Below are 23,590 nucleotides of genomic sequence, written 5' to 3' on the forward strand. Positions count from 1 at the left end.
TTCTGAAATTTGAGAGGGAGATGCAGAAGCAGATCATCCAATAGAGGGAGAGAATTCCAAACCCTGATTACCACCACTAAGTATGTCTCATTTTATAGCAGGATGAAGATCAGAGGCCTTTGTAGCCATTAAATCATTCAACAGGAGAGGAGAATGATGTGGAATTAAGTGGCCCTCCAGATACCCCATAATCTGGAGTTTTAAAGGTAACATCTAGTAGTATGTATTGGGTTTGCATCACACCAAGGGCCAATGCAGAATGAAGCATTCAAATATGTGTGCCAAATAAGAAGACGTCCTTGTAGCCTCACAGCAACATTATCTCCAAGTGGAGCTGGTGAATAATCTTCAGAGACTGCTCCATACACAGCTTTTCTTACTGAGCTTTTTTCCCCTAGCCTCTGAAGAAATGAATGTACATACGAAGGCACATACTTATCTGTCAATTCTCCCCAAACGTAAGTTAATAGATATAGAAAAGATGAGATGGCTTCCAGATGTCCTCTGCAAGCTAATGAACTGATTAATTCATAAATGTTTCAACCTACAAATAATTCACTAACCAACTGTAGCAAACACCCTCTCTTCCTATAATGGCATTGGCCTGCACCAATGGGAGCTGCTGGGAGGTGAAGCCAGAGAAACCAAGAGGGAGGGGAAATCAGGTAGAGAAAGTAGAATGAGAGGCAAGTCAGTTCAGTCAGAAAAAAAAAGAGTTTTGGGGTCTGAAGCAGAGTGTTTAAGGAGTGATTAGTCAGAGTGTGACCTGTATTAATTAAGACAGAAGAGGTTAAAGTAAAATACTGAAGCTTTGTGTAACATTAAGAATGTGCTTAAGAACTATTCCTAAAACAATGTGTAATCAATAAACCTGTTTCTATTTAAAAGTTCAGTACTGAATGGACCTCAGTCTTTAATAGGAAATAAAGGCTGATATAGAGATCAACTGGTGGCAGCGTGTTAAAGGTCATGTTGAGATACCTTTATGAGCTCTGTGTTTGATGAAACAAACAGGGGCCACGGGGTAAATGCCACACCAACCATTTCTAATCAAATACAGTTTTGTGCATTATACAGAAAGCAAAACACAAACTCTCCAGGATATTTCTCAGAAATTCTGGAAATACTTCTTTCCAGTAGGTCAGCCAACCAGCTAAAATTGCTTTACAAAGTTTCAGGAAGGTGACTTTCAGCTTTGTTTTTGGAATTATATGGCTGGTTGTTTTTCTAACATAAAATTGTGAAAGAAGTGCAATTAATACTTTGCTGTTAGTATTAATTTTCACAGAGTGCTGACTATAAATTGGTCCTCAGTAGTTGCAGGTTTTATATTGTTCACCAATTCCTGTTCTGCCATGAAAGCAATCTTGTCCAATTAATGTTGTAAAAGCAAAAGGCAGTATTTCAGGATGATCAGATAGTTTGCTAAATAAGAATGTGATTCCCACAGGTTTACCATTATTTGAGGTATGAGTGAAGGGATTAGTCTATTTCTGGTTCCTGTCACTCTCACATTTATTAATTCACAAGTCTGTTCTGTTCTGTGATATCAATCCACATTTTTAATGCATGGACATTGTCATATTGAATGCTTCTTTTAAAAAAAAAACATTAGGTGTTTTGTATACATTTCATACAATTTTGTTTGCACATACAACTGTTACATGCATTTTAGTAACTGTTTGAGAGCTACAGAGCTCTATCACAAAGTCTAGAGAACCATAAAAACCGCATTCTAGTCCAGGTATTTGCCTAGAAAGTGTGAATCATGCTGGTTCACTAAATATACGGATTGATCGGCATCTTTAATATCGAAGAGTAAAACTACCACTATCAATATGTCCTCCATTTGGTGGTATTGTACAACTTCACAAACCAGCACAAACAATGAAGATTCAGCAACCCAAAGGTTGCCTTGAACTTACAGGGAGCAAAAGCCAGCTGATATATAATAAACAGGTAGCAATAATGACTGAAATGTGAGAAATGTAGGAAGAGGTTTATAAAAAGCTAACCAAACAAGACATCCTTTCTCCTGTCCTCATAACATGAGAATGTAGAATCAGTGAAACTGATTGACAGTAACTTTATGACTGATGTACATTCAGGCCTGTACACTTTCCAAATTACTTCAGATTGCTTTTTCATAGTCAGAAGGATTTTCTTAAAGCAATTAAACTTGGGGCATTTTTTTCTTTTTTTGGGGGGGGGATCTCCTGGCCCTGGCAATGCTGGCTTGATGTTAGAAAAATCCAAAAGAAGCTAACATTCTCCAGGCTCCAATTTGGCATGAATCTATCATAAAACTACATGTTCAAGGCAGTTCAGATCTTCACCACATTGCCACCACCATCAGATTTCCTTCCTATAAAGTCCTGGAGCCATTCCACTGAAACCACCATAGAAGGCATGAAAATAGAACACCCCAAAAATGTTTCAGCATTATAAGAAAAATGAAAATGAAAATCAGAGGAAACTATATCTCTTATTAGCAGTGACTCCATGTATAATATCCATTAACCATGCTTGTGCAACTATATTAATTCACTTTCATATCTGCCCCTAAAAAATATCCTGTGGCATTGTTACATCAGTAGAACTGGATTTAGTATAACTCACAGTGGCAAATTGCTGTTAATTTACAAGTCCTGGCTGCATGCCAAGCCACGCAACTGGCATATGACAAGGAATCCAAGTTGACACTTGTTAATAATCAGAAATTTGCTACTGTGAATTCTATACCATTATGCAACAGGATTCTGGCCATTATATGGCAATTGTACGGTAAGTGGATAGGGCTCTACTCCTATTAAAAGGGGTTAAGCAAACCATATATCTCTGTCCATTTGATATAGCAGATATGTTGCCTGTCAGTAAAAACACTTGTGGGTTTCTTTTAATGCCACACTCAGTAAATATTTCATCAGTAATTTAAAAATTTAAGACACCCATATTAAAAAGAATGTCATATCTTTTGAAAATCAGTTTACAAATCCATGTTCCTTGTAGAACAGATTTTACCTCTGAATCATTTATGTTTCTGTACAAGTCTCATTTATTAATTCTAGAGTGTTTTGCCTGTCTGTATATGTTCCACTGTAAACATTTGCAAGGCTCACACAAATGCATACAACTAACACAAACTGATGGTTGCAAAACATGCATGCCCCAACCCAGGCTGCACAAAGGTGATAAAGCTAAGGCAAGACATAAATCTTTTCAAACCAATTCATTTTCATTGTTCCTGAACTTTTGGATATCAGTTTCTTAGATCAGTTTCTTAGATCTTATCTGTAATAAGAATGCTCCTGTTGCAGTTCATATCTTCCCAAAATATTCAGATTCCCTTTCCCCAAAACCACGTGGTTCTTGTGCAGAATCCAGAAGAAAGGATGGGTGATGCTTTTATTAGACCAGTAAGATCTTGAAATGAGGTCACCTTTCTTTTCAAGAGTCTTTGTCAAGCTGAGCATTGCAGAGTTTGGGAGAGATGGAGAAACAGAAAAGTCTGAAAGTCACCATAACCAGATATTAGGATTTGGAGTCCAAGTTTAAATCTAAGTCCCAAGATGGAGACTGCAAACAGGTGGAACCAGCTTAATCTATCAATTTCTATCTCAGGGGATGCAGAACTAATTGCCCCTCCTACATCTATGGACAAAGGTCTGCCAGTCACTCAGAGTCTTTCACATTGCCTTGTTTCAAAGCACATTGCCCCTGTTTTAGTAGGACACCAAAACTTGAAGAAAAATGGCCACTACTCTAATAGAAGAGCCATAAATTAAATTTAGTTGGTATGCTAGTGAAAGAATTAGTCTGTTGAAACAAAGTTCATAATATGATACAGTGGTTAGTGGGAAAGGGGTTATTTGTGTGATGTTGTTCTAGTTGTATTGGCTCTTGCCTTTCCATTGGACTATCTCAGTGACGTGGAGAGGGGGGATTTGCTGGTTGGGTAACAACCTATCCTCCATATTATTTTACCCAGGCTTCGTGCCCTGGAGAGGACACTCCAGCTTCACATACAGCATCAAAACACTAGACGCTGTTCCAGGTCCTCCATGCAGGAGGACCTGGAACTCGGGTCCTCTGTGGTCTCTCGAGACTGAAGGTTATTCTTGAGTGATAATAGACTTTTCCTACTCTGCTTGTAGATACTGCCCTGGGTGCCTCTTTAGGATATTTTGCATAAAACAGAAAAGAAAAAGCTGTGTTCTCCTGCAATATTTCCTAACAAGACATATTGTGATCTTTATTAGACCATAACACACATATATTTTAAAAAGCAAGCTTTGGAGTCCTGCAGGACTCTTTATCAGGCTGAACATTATTATTTTTTTTAAACTGTAGAAGAACATTTGTAGCAATTCTGTTCAAATATTAGGTTTCTCATTAGAATCAGTTCATATGTCCAGCTGTCAATCACCACATATTAAGTTAGTGCAGTTTATAATACTTTGCAAAAATAGAAAAGGCAAAATGCTGAGGTAGTGGAATATATTGTATTATATCTATTTTGAGCAGAGGCAGCCGGGTGTAGTGGAAAGGGTGTCAGAACAGGATTAGGAAGACCTGGGTTTAAATTCCATTTGGGCATGAGAACTCACTGTGACAGGACAATGGTAAACCACTTTGGGAGCATCCCATCTCTAAAAGCTACTAGGGTTGCACTAAGTTGGAACTGACTTGGTGGTGCATGGCATCAGCCATGTCAGGTGATTTGTAACATACTGAATGTTCCCTCAGGGACAATAATCCTGGTACCATCTTGAAACTTAAAACCCAAGGAGGAAAAATTGTTGAGTACTTTCCGTCCATTAACATGACTTCCTAGCCATTTCTTTCCCACTCAGCTTCCCCAGCTATGGAGATGCGATATAGATAATCATCCCAAACATGTAAGAAGTGCAGAGAAAGAAGTTTTCACTCTTCATAAAGAATATACACATTGCCATATAAAGTATGTGGCAGAATGTGTTTATGTTCATATTAATATAAAATACCCTATCAATTAAAAATTGGTGCCTTAAGAAATTAAGTGCAACATTTTGAATCATACCAATGTTCTGTCTGGTTGGTTAACATTATGTTTCTTAGTGTGGCCAGTAAGAAACCTCTGGAAGATCATGAAAAGGACAGGAATATGATGGATTTCCTTTCTTCTTCTTCCCCAATGTCTAGTATTCCGGATTTCAAGGAGAAATTCTTTATCAAAAGGAGGAGTGACACTATCACATCTCTTTTACACTGATGGGCTTGGAGTACAGTTTTGGGAAAGGAATAGGGACAGGCCTACCATAGCACATGATGAGTCAGGTACTTCAGGTGGCTGATCCTATCTACAACAGTTCCTTGGCTGTTTCTCCCGAGTCCCCTGACCACTCCCTTCTGTTGAAGCAATGAGTCCAAAACTTCAGTCTTTTAGATGTTGCTGGGATTCTAGATGTTGCTGGGATTCTGGGAGTGGACTTGACCATAGCCAGCTTGGTGAAGGTAACTCCCAGAATCCCTCAAGCAGCATGGATTTCTGGTAGCTATGGTTTGAATCCCAACAATATATAGAGCAGCCATTCTCAACCTTTTTTTTTTTTTTTTTTTGGCCATGAGCCTTTTAGGAGCTCTTCTCAGGTTCCAGCCCCCCCTCCTTGTTAAAGAAGGATACCACATGAGCAGATGAACAGAAATGTGCCAGGTCCCCTTCTAGAGCACCACTTCTCTAGAGCACCACAGGTTTGGGACTCATCGCTTCAACAGAATGGATTTCTGACAGCTATAGCCCAAATTATCTGGCTGGATAGCTCAGTAGTTGAGGCATCTGCACAGCCAGAGGTTGGGAATCTGATTCCCCACTGTGCCTCCTGTGAGTAGAGCCAGTTTGTGTGGCCTTGTGCAAGCTGCAAAGTCCCAGGATACCCCCAGAAGAAGGGAATGGTAAACCAATTCTGAGCATTCTTTACTAGGAAAACCCGATGAACATTTTCCATAAGTCAGGATTGACTTGAGAGCACCTGATGATTTTATTATAATTACAGCCCAAACTATGCTGTCCTCTGCATTCTGGGAGTTAATTCAATAGCACCTAGGGACCCCAGCTTGGGAACCACTGCTTTGGAGAGCAGATTTGTGCATGTCACTCAATTTGGCCCCAAAATTCATGTACAATACCAATCGAGATTTTTTGTCATTTGTCCAGTTTCTTTAGTTTTTGATTTAATTTTGCAAACACTGAAGATCCAAAAGTCCAAGAAGGGATTCATTCAGGTGCATTTAAATATGTTAACATCACCTTTCTTAGATGGGAGATTTAAGGAGATACTCTTAACAGACTGTGTCACATTTTGACGTTCTTATCATTATCTCCATAATGAGCTTATTAACTCATTGATCATTTCATATCCATGAAATCCACCTGTGTATTATGCCTCTTTCCTTTGGTCTGACATAGTAGAATCACCTAAAGATATTGCAGGCAATTTTTTTCAGAGAGCAATGGATGTAAGATACGTAATTTTATCTAATTAAAATAACCTTAGATCTTTTCACTTTCCTTCCTTCCTTTCCTGATTTGAGATTGTTATATGGTAATGCATTTTACTGTTGGTTTCTGTCAGAACTGATTGGCAATTATTTTATTGTGAATTCTATTACTATTCGATTAATATGATTTAACTGAGCACTGCATTGTCTGTTCTGCTTTCGTAAATGGGCCTGTTGCACTCAGGTTTAAAGGAAAATGTTCTATCACCAGTATTTAACTGACAGCCCCACTAGATTTTAGTGATAGAATGGGGGAGGGGTGTAATCTTGCCCTTGGAGTCAAGGTAGCAAGATGTTTCAGGCCAGCTTTTAGTGAGTTGAAGACATCCTGTACGCTCAGAACAGAGCATTTTGGGAAACCTGAAATTGTGCCAGCAGCATGAAGCTCCAGGAAGTTTTTCTCTTTTCCAGCACAAAAAAACCACAGCTACCCCCAATTCTTCAGTAAATGGGTTTAGTAAAAATTGTCTATCTCTACTTGTCAGCTACATAAAATTGGCTCATAGATGACTTAATGAGAATGGTAATTGCTCAGTGATTTAAGTATCTGATTGTAGAACCAGAAATTGGGAGTCTGACTCCCCACTGTGCCTCCTTGACAGAGGATGGACTCAATGATCCACAAGGTCCCTTCCAGCTTTGCAATTCTAAGATTGTTGCAAATCAGTAGTTCCTTGAAATCAGAGGCCCAGTAGTAAAGGACATTTGTAGCCTCAAAAGGGAGCATCTTTATGTGGACTAAGATGGAGTACATTTCTGACTGTAATATTCTCTCTCTCTCTCTCTCTCTCTCTCTCTCTCTCTCTCTCTCTCTCTCTCTCTGTGTGTGTGTGTGTGTGTGTGTGTGTGTGTGTGTGTGTGTGTGTGTGTGTGTGTGTGTGTGTGTGTGTGTGTGTGTGTGTGTGTGTGTGTGTTTAAGGATTCAATGAGGAAGATTGGTCCTGGTGATCCTTCTCTGGTACCATCATCTTTTCAGTTGTCTTCCAACAACCATTTCTTCTTCACCCTTTGAGGAGGCAAATCTTCAGGAAGCCCACTGCCAAACACAGATTAGGAGACGTGTCTGATGAGATGTTGGTAGGGCTGATCTTTATTCTCAGTATGTATTGATGCCATAGTATGAATTTGCTTCCATATTTCAATATAATCATGGGAGAAGAGGGAGAGATTCTGAAAGATATGGCTGGTGGATGATATAGATGAGTCGTTTAATCTTTCTTCCCCTAGCTGTGGCCCTCAAATAAGGAGAACCTCTCCATAGGCACTAAAAGAGGCTTTTCTTATTTTTAATTGGGCAACTAGGGCAATTAAGGGAAGCAATCAGATAGAGAAGGATGAAGTCACCTATGTCTGCAAGCTAACCATCAAGGTTAAAAGGCTGCATTGGGATAGTCCATTTTAAAAAGATGTAATAAAATGAACAAACAAGGAAAGTAGCTGCATACTGTCAAATTAACTCATGTAGTTTGATCCTCTGAAATAGCATAAGAGAGGTACTGTGTATGTGGAAGCATGTGCATACGTGTCAATATCTGATAGATACATCCGCCTCAGAGTTTTCTAATCCCTCACAGTGAGAGGCCCATCTTTGAAAGCCATGTTCTTGAGAGTTCTATAATTACTCTCAGTGAAAGTTGTTTGTTTTCAAAGAATGTGCTTTCATAATATTCGTTATGCAAAGTAATATCCAGATGCTTCACCTCATGTTGGCACATGACAATAAAAGGGAAACACAGATAATTTGACAGAAGTGCCTAAAAAGGAAAGCAGACTTTTGTCATTAAGCACATGCTGTGTGTGGGTGTCTGTTCAAGGCAGCACCTTCTTTTCAAGTGGATTTCTTTTTTCTTCTTTTTTCCTTTCCTTCTTTTTTCTTGTATTAACATACAGCTGTATAATTCATACTAAACACTAAGATGTTTGTACTTGGCAGATCAGTTTGGAGTAAGATAAAAGAGAACACCTGACCCAAAAACAGAGGAACAGAAGTGGGGGAATTAAAAGTATGTCAGGCATGACTGTGGCCAAGTTAAGTACTGTTTGCTGTTAATATTTCAGAAAATTTACCTGATGCACTTAGCTCTCACGTTGAAATTTTTGGCCTCAATTTCACTGGTACTCCCATGAAGAGTAGGCCATTTGAATCAATGGGAGTTACATATGTGTAGACTTGTACTCCATGCAGTGTGTTCCCAGGATACTAATGTATGCCACAACCACACACCTTGTTGCCAACACCTAGAAATGTTTCCATCCATATATTTGGTTAGCATGGGAAAGGTCCCTATGCAAGCACTAAAATAAGCAGGATGAGCTCTCTTGTTTGAGTGAGACTTTGCCTAATCAGAGTTCTCAAGTAGGCTTTGTCTGTTCCGGAATACAGGTGATAGGGTGGAGGAAGATTCCAATTGCCTCAAATTAGGAATGCTTTATGAAGTTGTAACCCATACTGAGGAAGGCTTTGGGCAACGCGGCTGGCTCTTTGCCTCCCACCCTCAGATAACATGAGACCTTGAAGGTCTCTCGAGAGCTCTAAAGAGAGAGGGGGAACGCCAGGTTATTTAAGGGGAGTTCCACCCCTTGAGCCGCCCTCTTCTTTTTTGGGCACCGAGAGAAAGAGAGAGAGAGCTTTGCTTGACTGTGATCTGAACTGCGTCATCGGAGTTCAGAGCATTCCTAAAGGAAGGGAGGGTAGCATCAGCTCCCTCCCAGGGTTCTGTTACAGTTTTAAGTTATTGTATGCAATAAGTTGTGTTTATTTTATAGTGTTTGTGGAGTAAGTAGATATGAAGTGGGGACAGCAGCGGTGTGTCCAGATACAGAAACAGGTTTTTTAAAAAAAGAAGAGGAAAGAAAAGGCAGTAGAAGAAATAAACAATAGATGTGATAATCGGTTTAATTAATAATTTAAAAAGAAATTCAATTTAAGTTGCAGGTTTGGTGTCCCGGTGTTAGTCTTTGGTGGCGTTATTAATACACACCCCATCATTTTGAATTAATTTTGAGTGGGAATGTTTAAATAAATAAAAGTCAGTTCTTAGCAAAATTTAATGGGATCTCCTTTTGGAGAGGTGAAATTGGTCTAAAAGAAGATTTCCAAGTGTACTCAGATGCCTCCGGATCTTTAGGATTCAGAATTTATTTCAGAGGAAGGTGGTGTGTGGGTACATGGCCTGATGAGTGGCATCACAATGGCATTACCAGAGATTTGACTTTTCTAGAATTTTTTCCAATAGTGGGCGCACTATGGCTTTGGGCCGAGGAGTAGTCAAATTCAGTAGTCCGATTTTGGTGCAACAATCAAGCGGTTGTTTGTACCATAAATAACCTTGCGTCACACTCAGAGCAGGTCATGACATTGGTCAGGGCTTTTACATTAAGGGCATTGCAATTTAACATATTAGTGCATGCCCGGCATGTACCAGGCTTAGACAATAGGATAGCTGATGCATTGTCGCGTGAACAGATTGAACTGTTCAGGGAGCTAGACCCCGGAGCCAGGGAGCTCCCAGAAGTTTTTCCCAAAGAGGTCTGGCAAATTGGCGTCAAGATTCATCAAGAATGAAAGGTTTGGCCCTGGCGACGAGGAAGGGTTACTTAGCCGTGAGTATAGAATTCCAGGAATTTAGGAAAATGGTCAGCCTAGAGCCAGTGTGGCCAGCACTGGTTGAACATTTGCAGCAATTTATCGTACATATAAATAGAAAAGGACTGGCGCCAGGCACTATTCAATGAAGGCTGTCTGCACTGGCCTTTTATACAAAAATTAATGGATATAGCAACTTCAGGGGACTACCGTATAAGGAAAATGATAGAAGGATGGGCCAAAGTGAGGGGTAGAGTTCAAGCCACTAGAGCCCCTATATCAGTGGTCCCCAACCCAAGGTCCGCAGCCCCGTGCCAGTCCATGGCATGGCCCAGACCGGGCCACCGAGGGAGACCTCCTGCCACCCCTGCATGCACTCACCCCCATGCTACCCATTTGCATATGTGCACGCGCTCTGGCATGCCCGCACAAGTGCCACACTGCAATTTGCGCATGCGCATGGGTGCTCATGCACATGTGCAAATGGCGGGGTACGCTCGTGGAACCCATGCGTGGCTGTGTGCATGCTCAAATGGCAGCGTGCTGCCCATGAGGGCACACGTGTGGCCATGCAAGAGTGCATGCATGCTTGTTCGCACATATGCATGAGCGCGGGGTGTGCCCTGCCTTCCCTAGCATTTGTAAGCAATGGGTGCTCCTATGTAGGGAGTCAGGTCAGAGCTGATGTGGGAGCCCATGACATGACAGAAGGGGCAGAACCGAGAAAATAATATGAGAAAGAAAGACAGTTAAGGACAGTTTAGGCAGTTAGGGCCATGGTTGCGTTAGAGAGAAGAGTAAGAGAGAGAGAGAGAGAGAGAGAGAGAGAGAGAGAGAGAGAGAGAGAGAGGGAGGGAGGGAGGGAGGAATAGGACAAATCTTGGAAAGTTATGTGGTTAAGATTGGAAAGAATTAAAAGTGCTAAGAAATGTATTTGAATATATAAATACGTTGATTAAAGTGAATCTACATAAGCAAACTTAAATGTAATCAAAGGGATGCTTATTGAATGAATAATAAAAGACCATCCATGATTTTCTTTATATGATTTACCTACAAACACATAAACAAACATTGTTATATTGGATAACACTGATCTAATAACCATAGTTGGTACAGAGAGGAACATTTCCTCTGGTGGCAGCGAAAAAGGGAGAAAAGTACATGTCATGCCTGAAAGGGAACCTGGGTGTGTAGAAAAACAAACAGGGGAACTGGAGGGGTGTCACAGTCCTATTTCAAGCAGCGTCATTAATGGCTTTTTTCGGTGCCCGTAGAATTAGTGAATTGGTTGCGGGGGGGGGGGGAATGATAAGTCTAGGCTATCCCTGCAATAGCAGGATGTTAAGGTTAAAGAAGGGAAGGTGCAAGTTCTTTTTCGGTGATACAAAGCTGATCAAATAGGTAAAGGTACCCAAATCACCCTAGGGCAGTGTAGCATAAACAGCATCTGCTATGTTAAAGCCACACAGGCATATTTAAAGGTTTGAGGACAAGAACCAGGATATTTCTTTCAACATGCTAATAAGTCGCCTCTGACGAAATATCAGTTTTGGAAATTAACTGAGCTAGCATTAGACAGAGTAGGTGTTTTTGGTACGAGATTTGGCACCCATTCGTTTAGAATCAGCGCAGTCTCCACTGCAGCAGCTCTGGGAGATGAAGCGTCTAGGCCAGTGGTCATCCTCCAATTATTGCAGATATATAAGAGCGCTACCTAACGTATAGGCAGGGGCCTGGTCTTGTTGTGTCTGTACAGGTCCTTTAGGGTTGGTGAGACAAAGACATATTGTGATTGTCAGCCACAGTTATGTACACTGGGCAGAGTGTTACACTGCTGCATCCCCATGGGGGAGCGATCTGGGTCTTGCAGCCTGAGTGCACATCACATGGAAAGAGATGCGTGGCATGCAGTGGAGCCAGCTATGCAGGTTGGTGGCCTTTGGCCAGTCCCCACCAGATGTGTTGGTGGTACATCTTGGCAGCAATGATTTGCCCAGGCATACCAGTGAGGCATTGATCCTGGACATTATACGTGACCTGAAATGGTTGAATGCCAGGTATCCTACTAGGTCCATGATCATTCCTCAGTTGGCGTGGAGAGGAGCCAGGTTTATTCTCAATGTTAATACGGCCCACAGGGATGTTAACCAAGAGGTCTGCAGAGTGGTCTGCAGCAACCTTGGATCAGTGATTGGTCACCAGACAATCTGATTGGATAGGCCTGAATTTTTTTGGAGAGATGGAGTACATCTTTCCGATTCAGGTTTGAATGTCTTCTTGGAAGACATCAAGGGGAGGGGGCTGCATTTTCAGCTCAAGCGACTTGATGGCGGGCATGGGACTTAGCTACAGTATGCTAGTCCCTATGCTGTGGTGGGTCGTGCAGAAAAAACAGGCATTTTCTGGTGAGTCCCACTGTAAGATTTGGTAAGCTAGCAGCACATTGGACCTCCCAGCACTGTGGATTGTGTGATTACAGTGATTGGGGGGAAAGATGCGCTGGGCCACTTCCAGACCAACAGTCATCAACTAAAGATGGCTTGAGGTCCGGGGGCGTTTATTAGCAGCCGGCCGAATTCCTGCTGTCTTTAAGACCGCTAGAATCTGGGGCCAGGGACTCGCCCATCTGTTGATTAAGGGGTATTTGGATATCTCTGTGATTTACCTGTTTCCACACTACAGCAGCCCCCCCTTTGCCAAAGGAGGGTAAATTTGAATTTTCAATCAATAAAGTGTGTCCTGTGTTTTAACCCATTTTATCTGTCTTGCGTCTTTATTCCGGAGTTGGGAGGGCAATGGGAAATGCATTACCTATTCACAAAAGTTAATTAGGGACTGTTTTAGCTATGAAACAGTTACATTCTTGCTTTTACTATAGGCTAGGAATAGCCAGACAAAACTAAAAACAGGTCAAGCAGAACTTACACTGTGCATACATTGGTAGAGAAAAGTAATTTACACACTTTAGCATAAAATATAAATGTGGTTCAATTTGCTTTTGTCCTTTTCAAAGTACAGAAAGGAAGGGGTGATTTTATTTTACCTGATTTATTATTGTGTGACAGCTCAATTCAGCAAGCTGTAAGCCAACTCAAAAAACAGGAGTTTCCAAAACAAAAAAAATTAAAACTTTGAAACTGGTACAAAATGTTCTGGGATATAGTAAAGGCTGTCTACTGTCTCCTTGAGTTTAGAACTGAAGCCATTCAGACAGTTGTGTTAAGTGATGTTTAACTGTTAACATTAAATACAGAAAGACAGAGACTGAAAATACCAACTCCTCTGGTATGTATCATCATCATCATCATCATCATCATCATCATCATCAAGAATGCATGCCTTTTGTCATCTACATTGTAACATCACAAGTGAACCACACCCCTTCTTGAAGTATGACATTTCTAGAAGCTTCTGTAGGTGAAAACTCAACTTGTGTGAAAATAATCCTAAAATAACTCTAACCCTAACCTACCACTGTAAACCTCAGGATGTTGCTACAAGCACTTTAGTCACCATTCCAATGACATCCCAGGGATCCTAATACTACCAGCACAGCACTATATTGTGTGAACCTATTTGTGACTTGCAATGTATCAGGCCCAGATAGCCAAAAATCACAGCAGGTACTGTATGTTTCCTTGAGAGCAAGCAACACTACAAGCCTGCTGGGAAGCTTGAGCAGGGACAAAGTTCTAGCCCTGCCCCTGACTTATCACTTATCTCCATAAAGAGAGCGACTAGGAAAGTTTTTGCTACCTTTTTTGAATGCCTGGGTATTATTCTGATTTGAGAGAGACAGAGACAGAGAGACAGAGAATCCTTCATTATACTAAATCATGGTGAGGCTTCCTTGATCAGGGTTTGACACAATGTATGAATGCAGTCATTGTTAACATTAGTTGTACAGTACGTATATGTATAAAAGTGCCATTTTATACATCTGTGTTTTTTTTCCGTCACCAAATATAAAACATTGAACTGGGGTAGCAACATTCACAAAAGATGGTGCAGAGTCCTTTCAAAATATCAGGCATTCACTGGAGCTGCCTTCCAGATGTTTTGGACTACAACTATGTAAGCCCCAGCTAGTATAGCCAATGGCCAGAGATCATAGGGGTTATGGTCCAGAAGCCCTAATGGTGCTTATTGTTGTGCTACATAATCAGCAACTGCAGTTGCCAGTAAAATTCAGGAAGCATTTTTGTGATCCTCATAGCACTGGATGTGTACAAAGACAAACCTAGGACTCTTCCACTTAACTTGTTCATATGATGCACCTTGACTCAAACCTGCTAATGGCAAAAATGCTCTCAAACAGAAAATTTCTGGAAGTAGAAAGTTTACCACTTCATCTTTTCCAAAGGTTGCGTTAAGTTTGCCAAATCATTTGCTCAGCTGAAACCCAAGATTTAATGCTCTATATACTATCCAGCATGAATCATCTTAAGAAGGTATTGGTTGGTATTTGTGTTTGTCCAGGACCTATTTAGGAATAAGTGTAGCCTCTGCGAGTTTGAATAATTGGAGCAGAAATGCATTTAGTGCATCGAATCACTAAAAGCCTGATTTTTTTTTCTTAATGGTTTATTATCGTGTATCTAGAAGCTGGGTATCTGAAATGTGTCCATTTCCACAAATGTTTAGCTACCCTCTTATGACTCAAATCACTAGCAATAGGCCATTTCAGCTACTTTGAGTGTTTCTGTTAAACACTACTTTTATTTCTAAAGGGATTATTGTAAACCCAAAACCAGAGCCTAAAATCATTCATTGTATCCTCTTATCTGACAGATATCAGGCTTAACTAGGATTTTTGTTTTGTTTTGTTAGAGAAGGCAGTTGGAAAAGTGATGCTAGCAAATCTTCCATTTTTGCATTTTTGCTTTTTGATAGCACTCAGGGATGGAAGCAAGATGATCAAATGATAGCTGTTCATGTATTTTCATCTTGTTTCCTCTGAATTTAAACATAAATATAATTTTACCAAGAAAAATATCAATGGGTGGGCTCAAGTCTGATGACATTAAAGATTTTTCTCTGAAACAGAATAATTCATTGAAAGGTTAAAATATTTTTAATCCTTCCGGCAGTGGTCAGTTTTGGAGCAAACTGTAATCAGCTATATTCTTAATGCTCTGTCACCGTTAAATGACGCCATAATGCCTACTGGCAAAACTGTGTATTCCAACATTGCATCAGCAATAAAGATTAATGTGACTTCCCTGTAACCTTAATGGAAAAGCTAGACACATTTTTAATGCTATAGCAAGCTGCTCAAAATATGAGCCTCTTTCAATGTATTTGAATTTGCTTTCATCTTACACACAGAAAGGCAAGGAGAGAAACATTTAAGGAATAGTAGTAGTATTATACAGTTCCTTTTAGAAATGGAAAATTTTAAGTTTCAGCACCCAGCAGTCCTTAAGTCAGATTCAGCTCCCATGGTATATCATCTTGCCCAAAAGAAGCCAACCCACAAATAAAAAGTTACCATGGATCAGTATTTGTCAATCACTTATCTTGTCCTGCCTAGAACTTTATTACAAAATATGGGTCTCACTTTGATAGAAAGAAAATACCAGCTTTTCCCCAGGATGGACATTCATATGCTTATAGGTTCGTACTGATCATTTGTTTGCTTGTTTGTTTGTTTACTTGTTCACTTGCTCATTCATTCATTCATCCATTTACTGCTCAGATAGTGCAGTACACTATTCTGGGCAGTTTACAACAAAATAAAATATAACCCCACAACAATAGGGTTATAAATAAAACCAAGAGATTATAAAACGTACGGTACTACAAGAGACTTAATATCAGTTACCAAGGTGGAACCTACTGATATAAATTGCATTTATCAGTAGGTACCTGGCTGTGGAGCCAAAAGTTAGGAGTTAAATTCCCCAGTGTGTATTCTCGAAGATTATTCAAAATTATTTCTATTATTTTTTATCCTAAACAAATAATCATATATGGTCTTAAAACTGAGGGAAAGCTCATATGAATAGATTGGTTCCCTCAGATAGCCTCAATCCAAGTTGTCAAGGGCTTCTTGCGCACCCCCTCCCAGACCCGGAATAAAGATGCAAGACAACAGCATGGATTTAATATGGGCCACACTTTATTTAATCAATTCAATCAATTATTCAACTATTATAAAAGAAGGGGGACTACTGTAGTGCAGAAACAGGAAAAACCGGGGGTACCGAAATACCCGCTGAAACTCCATTGGGTGAGTCTCTGGCTCCAGGTTCCCTCTGTCTTACTGACAGCAAGAACCCGGCAGGCCGCTAATAAACACCCCCAGACCTCCATACATTTTTAATTGATGACTGTTGGTCTGGAAGTGGCCCAGCGCATCTCCCTGCACCAGCCCTGTAATTGCACGATCTGCAGAGCCGTGAGGTCAGATACACTGTTGGCTAACTTGAATTACAAACAGGACACAACGAGACAACCTGTTTTTCTGCACTACACGCCAGTGTGATCAAAATTAACCACCAAAATGCCAACAACCCTTTTACCAGTGTGGGACAGGAGAAAAATCCCCCCAGCCAAAAGCCAATCAGGCTGAAGGTCTAGCATAAAAAAAAAAGAACAATGTTGGTAACAAAATTTTCTAATAGAGTGTTACCTAACTCTCTCCTTCCAAACTAACCAAAAGCAAAACCATAGAGAACTATGGTGTTGCAGAGATAGACATGCAGGTACAAAATGCCAACCTGGAAACAAATTATTTTAAATGTGCCATCATAGTGACTTCAGAGTCTTAATTCCAGAAATCCAATGGTTTCTTCATTCATGCTGATCACATGGTTAATGCAACATCATGTGATTACTTCCTGGTGTAAATATCATATTACAAAGAGTCTGTTCTGGATAAAACCTTTCATAATAGAATATTACAGACCAATTTGATCTACAACTTCTGGATTAATGTACAGATTGAAAATATCTGCTAGATTTTGCTCTTCTTAAAATTTGTCATGGTTCAAACAATGTATTCAAGCATGCTTTCAAATATATAGCACAATATTTTTTTTTTAAAAAAACCCAATCATACAAATATTATTTATATGTTTTTCAAACTTATTTGTCCATACAGGTCTTTTAAAAAATAATTATAAATTAATACAGAAATAGAATCAGGCAGATCTAAAAATGAACATTTGTAAATGATATGGACAAGACTGATGAAGCCATCTCAAATTCCAAATTTGCAAGTTCCAGTTAAATACTTTAGCCAAAATTGGATTGAAGTTTACCACTTTTTCAGAACTGGTCATCTGCTGCAAAAAAGGAATGTAATTGTGAATTTCAGAGAGAAGGTTCCTTTGCTTTTAAAGGTTACATGACCAAAGGCTTTCTTTTCTTTCCATTAACATGATAGGAAAAGCTTTTTTACACTCAGAAGTCCTGACTACATTTTAGCAGTAGAACAGCATTCCCTTCATAGAATCATAGAATCGTTGTAGAGTTGGAAGGGATCCTGGAGGTCCTCTAGTCCACACCCCTGCCCAAGGCAGGAGTCCTCATTCCATCCCTTGCAAATGTCTGACAGAAAGAAGTCTGTGACAGAAATGTATGTCATGGTTTTATGGCTGGCTTCACTGGACAGTATAAAATCAATATTCATTGTAAACTTCGTTGTTTTAGTCATTAAGTCGTACCTGACTCTTTGTGACCCCATGGACCAGAGCATGCCAGGCCATCCTATCTTCCACTGCTCTTTCCTTCACACTTTCCCAACATCAGGGTCTTTTCCAGGAGCACTTCTCTTCTGATGAGATGGCCAAAGTATTGGAGCCTCAGCTTCAGGATCTGTCCTTCCAGTGAGCACTCAGGGTTGATTTCCTTCAAAAGGGATAGGTTTGTTCTCTTTGCAGTCCAGGGAACTCTCAATAGTCTCCTCCAGCACGACAATTCAAAAGCATCAATTCTTCGGCAGATAGCCCTCTTTATGGTCCAGCTCTCATTTCCATACATTGCTACTGGAAAAACCATAGCTTTGACTATGCGGACCTTTGTCAGCAATGTGATGTCCCTGCTTTTTAAAATGCTGTCGAGGTTTCTCATCACTTAACTCCCAAGAAGCAGGCATCTTTTAATTTCGTAGCTGCTGTCCCCATCTGCAGTGATCATGGAGCCCAAGAAAGTAAAATCTGTCACTGCCTCCATATCTTCCCCTTCTATTTCCCAGGAGGTGATGGGACCAGTGGCTATGATCTTATTTTTTTATATATATGTTGAGCTTCAGACCATTTTTGTGCTCTCCACCTTCACCCTCATTAAGAGTTTATTTAATTCCTCCTTACTTTCTGCCATCAGAGTGGTATCATCTGCATATCGGAGGTTGTTGATATTTCTTCTGGCAGTCTTAATTCCAGTTTGGGATTCATCCAGTCCTGCCTTTCGCATGAATGTATTCTGCATATAAGTTAAATAAGCAGTGAGACAATATACAGCCTTGTCATACTCCTTTCCCAATTTTGAACCAATCAGTAGTTCTACATCTGGTTCTAACTGTTGCTTCCTGTCCTACATATAGATTTCTCAGGAGACAGATAAAGTGGTCAGGCACTCACATTTTTTTAAGAACTTGCCATAGTTTACTGTGCTCCACACAATCAAAGGCGTTTGCACAGTCCATGAAGCAGAAATACATGTTTTTTCTGGAACTCTCTGGCTTTTTCCATAATCCAGTGCATGTTAGCAATTTGGTTTCTAGTTCCTCTGCCCCTTTGAAATCCAGCTTGTACTAATGGGAGTTTTTGATCCACATACTGCTGAAGCCTACCTTGGAGATTTTTGAGCATAACCTTGCTAGCATGTGAAATGAGTGCAATTGTATGGTAGTTGGAGGATTCTTTGGCACTCCCCTTCTTTGGGACTGTGATGTAGACTGACCTTTTCCAATCATCTGGCCACTGCTAAGTTTTCCAAACTTTCTGGCATATTGAGTGTAGCACCTTAACAGTGTCATCTCTTGAGATTTTAATAGTTCATCTGGAATGCCATCACCTTCACTGGCCTTGTTGTTAGACAAGCTTTCTAAGGTCCACTTGACTTCACTCTCGAGGATGTCTGGTTCAAGGTCAGCAACCGCACTATCTGGGTTGTCCGGGATATCTAAATCTTTCTGTTATAATTCCTTTGTGTATTTTTGCCACCTCTTCTTGATGCCTTCTGCTTCTGTGAGATCCCTATCATTTTTGTCCTTTATCATGGCCTTCTTTGCACAAAAGTTTCCTTTAATATCTCCAATTTTCCTGAACAGATCTGTGGTTTTTCCCTCTCTATTATTTTCCTCTATATCTTTGCAATGTTCATTTAAGAAGGCCCTCTTGTTTCTCCTTGCTATTCTTTGGAAGTCTGCATTCAATTTTCTATAACTTTCCCTATCTCCCTTGCATTTTGTTTCCCTTCTCTTCTCTGCTATTTCTAAGACCTCCTTGGACAGCCATTTTACTTTCTTGCCTTTCCTTTTCTTTGGGATGGTTTTTGTTGCTGGCTCCTGTACAATGTTACGAGCCTCCATCTATAGTTCTTCAGGCACTCTGTCCAAGAAATCAAGTTCCTTAAATATGTTCTTAAGTTCCACAATGTACTCATAAGGGATTTGGTTTAAATTATACCTGACTAGCCCAGTGGTTTTTCCTACTTTCTTCAGTTTAACCTTGAATTTTGCTACAAGAAGCTGATGATCAGAGCCACAATTAGCTCCAGTTCATGTTTTTGCTGACTGTATAGAGCTTCTCCATCTTTGGCTGCAGAGAGCATAATCAATCTGATTTCGGTATTGCCCATCTGGTGATGTCCATGTGTAGAGTAGCCTGTTGTGTTGTGGAAAAGAGTGTTTGTGATGACCAGCTTGTTCTCTTGACAGAACTCTATTCGTCTTTGCCCTGCTTCATTTTGAACTCCAAGGCCAAACTTACCTGTTGTTCCTTTTATCTCTTGACTCCCTACTTTAGCATTCCAGTCCCCTATAATGACAACAATAACTTACATAAACACGGTGCTGTTGAGGAATGACAGGTCATTACAAAATAAGACTGCCCTCATCCATGATGTAATTCTGGATGAGGGTGCTGACCTGGCATCCATTACTGAGACCCGAGTGGGAGAGGAGGGTTGTGTTCCCCTCTCCCAGCTGTGTCCACCTGGGTACTCGGTCCAGCACCAAGGTCGCTCAGAGGGTCGGGGAGGGGGAGTTGCTATAGTCTATAGGAGTTCTATCTCCTTGACCAGGCTTCTTATCCCTTTGAGAGGAGGTCTCGAGGGCCTATATTGTGTGTTGGGTTTACGAGACAGATTGTGGATTCTTTTGGTGTACCTCCCACCCTTCTGTGTAGCAATAGTTTCCCTGGCTGAGCTGACGGAGGTAGTCTTGGACCTGGTGTTGAGGACTCCCAGGGTGTTGGTGCTGGGGGACCTCAACATCCATGCCAAGTCTGCCTTGACTGGGGTGGCTCAGGACTTCATGGCCACCATGACAACCATGGGGCTGTCTCAATGTGTCATCGGCCCGACATATGAGAAGGGCCATACCTTGGACCTGGTTTTCTAAATGGGACTGGAAGATGGTGGTTTGAATGTGGAGGGGCTGGTTGTGACCCCATTGTCATGGTCAGACCACTTCCTGGTCAAGTTCAGTCTATTAGTTTCTTCTCCACTCTGCAAGGGTGGGGGATCTTTTAAGATGATTCGCCCTCGGAGACTTATGGATCCGGATGATTTCCTGAACCCTCTGGGGGATTATCTGTCTGATACGGTCGGCGCTCATGTTGAAGCTCAGGTCACCCTATGCAATAGGAAGATGACCCGGGTGGTTGACATGATAGTGCATAAGCGCCCTCTCCCTGCATGCGGAGCCCAGAGAGTTCCTTGGTACACTTCTGAACTGCGGGCGATGAAGTGAGAGGGGAGATGGCTGAAGCGCAGGTGGAGGAAATCCTGCTGGGAGTTCAATCAAACACGATTTATAGCCCATTATCGGGCCCATTTCATGGCAATATGGCTGGCGAAATGGCAATATTTCTCCAGCCATTTCACTTCCTCAGAATGTCATCCAGCAGAGCTGTTTCAGGTGGTCTGGGATCTTCTTGAACCGGGAAATCCGGTGGAGGTCCCGGATTGCTCATCAGCTCACTTTGATAAGTTTGCCATTGATTTTGAGTGGGAAATCGCTCAGATTCGCAATGGGTTGGACTCCACCATTACTGTAGAATCAGAGGATGTGTCCAGTGTGCCATGCTCAGGTCAAGTATTAATGGATGAGTTTCAATTGTTGAGACCTGAGGATGTGGACAGGGTGCTTGGATCTGTCCGTTCTACCACCACTTCGCTCGACCCTTGTCCATCTTGGCTAATTGGAAAATCTGCTGGGGGGGTTGCACCTGGGTCCAGTAGGCCGTGAACACCTCTTTGAGAGAGGGAGTGGTCCCTACCAGCTTGAAAGAGATGGTAATGTCATGGTTTTTTTAGAGTATATATTTTAATTTGTATTTTAATTGTTTTATCTTTTTAATTCTATTTTAATTGTTGTAAGCCGCCCAGAGACCTTTGGGTAGAGTGGGTGGCACATAAGTTTAAACAAACAAACAAACAAACAAATGAACAAACAAACAAACAAACAAACGTAGCTTTCATTGACAGTTTCTTCCCAGATGCCTTAATCTGTTGGTAGACAGGATAGTGCCAAGTGAGATTAACATATCAAGTGCCAGGTTAGATGGGATTCTGTAGACAGGAATCTTTATAATTATTGAAGTATTGGACAAATTGAGTTGTCATAGAACTCCATCGGCTGCTTGATACTTTCCTCAGCATGTTAGAAAACGGGACAAGAAAGAAAGAATTAGCGTGTTGCTTGTACTGCCTGTGATACCAATCATCTCCATCTTACTCTGGAACACACAAACACACACACAGAGCAGCACCTTTTAAACATCATCTCCCTAACCTCTGCAGCTCATGTTCCTTTTTCTCTTGAGAAAGTGTGTGTGTGTGTGTGTGTGTGTGTTTACACTTTGTCCCCTGACTACTTCTTTCATTTCCCTCCATTATGCTTCCCAAAATCTAAAACAGATCAGCCTCTTTAATTATTTCTACTCCTCAGGACGGGTCCATTATTCTGTGAAGTCCTTCCTTTCTACTTCACAACTTCCAAAGGAATTCAGTCCTCTTTAAAGAGGCTGCCTCCCTCCCCCCATAACTGAAGCATCTGCAGCTCATTCTCATTTTCCTCCTTTTCTTCCTTTGGAGCTGGATCCTCTCTTTTTTCTGTTCCTTTTCTTTCAATTTTGATCACTTTGCAATGCCTTTGTGGTTCTCAACTCACCTTCTTCTATGCAATGTTGGTGAAACAAAAACGCAGCCTGTGTTATTTTGTATATGTGCCCTTAGTTCCACTAAACCTGAACTGACACACATACACTATCCTAATAGAGGGAGGAAGGGAGGGAAAGAGCAGCATCTATTATCAGATAGCATACCACTCAATTTCATCTCCTTCCCAATAGTTTTAACAGACTCCTGGCCCATATCCAATTCATCAATATCCATCTAAACCCAGTCCTTCACCATAGATAAAAATGCCTACCTACAAACAAGATATATACAATGTGGATTCACCACAATCTTCTTTTTTTCACAAAAATAAGCAGTGTGATTTAATAAATAAAATAAATAAATAAATAAATAATAAAATAATAAACATCCATGTGACCTTCCTTCCTTCCTCCACCACTGATTAGAAAAGTAATAACAAAAACAAAATAACAAAGTAATAACAAAGTAATAACAAATAACAAAATAAATAAGCCTCCCAGAGTGGTAGAATATACCAGATGGGTGGGATATAAATCAAACAAACAAACAAACAAACAAACAAACAAAACAAACAAACAAACAAACAAATAAATAAAGACTTTCAAGACAATTCTCATTACTTTGAAAAAATTGGAAATTACAGACATGGTAGTTATCTGTGCAAAATAAGTCAGTTCTACCTCATAACTCTGAACGGTTATGTGTTTCTTAAGTAGCACATTGCTTCCAAATTTTGAATATGACTGAATCAAATAAATGTTCACATTATTGCATTGTCATATTGTCAAGCCCTTACCTTAAACTCTGGCCTTAAAGCACAGAGTCCTAAATCCAGTTGCTAATCCCAACTAGAGTAGTAGACTATTGAAGCAGTGGAATTTATATAAGTATTGACTTAACATTCGATGAATCATTAGTTTAGTCTATTCTATTTGAAGTTAGCAACTGGATGTAGACCAGAATTTGTAGTGCTGATACATTATTTTGATCTTGAGCAAATAATAGCCCAAGTCACTTTTATATCTCTGTAAATGCCTTAAATGCTAGTTTCATAAAGACTGTGTTATATTATTCCCTCAGTCAAAGAGTTCGTGGAAGATTTTCTAGACTCTCATTCAAGATCTGAAACAG

The 23,590-nt window shown here is 40.5% G+C and overlaps 1 long non-coding RNA gene across 1 annotated transcript in view; it reads left to right on the forward strand.

Moving 5' to 3' along the window:
- LOC144589434 (uncharacterized) overlaps nt 1-22,723 on the forward strand; it is a 43,125-nt gene extending 20,402 nt beyond the window's left edge. The window contains exon 2 of the long non-coding RNA XR_013545526.1: nt 99-22,723. This is a non-coding gene — a long non-coding RNA (uncharacterized LOC144589434). The remainder of the gene's footprint in view (nt 1-98) is intronic.
- Nucleotides 22,724-23,590: the final 867 nt, after the last annotated feature.

This window comes from Pogona vitticeps, chromosome 5 (genome assembly GCF_051106095.1).
Source record: "Pogona vitticeps strain Pit_001003342236 chromosome 5, PviZW2.1, whole genome shotgun sequence".
NCBI classification, from domain to species: domain Eukaryota; kingdom Metazoa; phylum Chordata; class Lepidosauria; order Squamata; family Agamidae; genus Pogona; species Pogona vitticeps.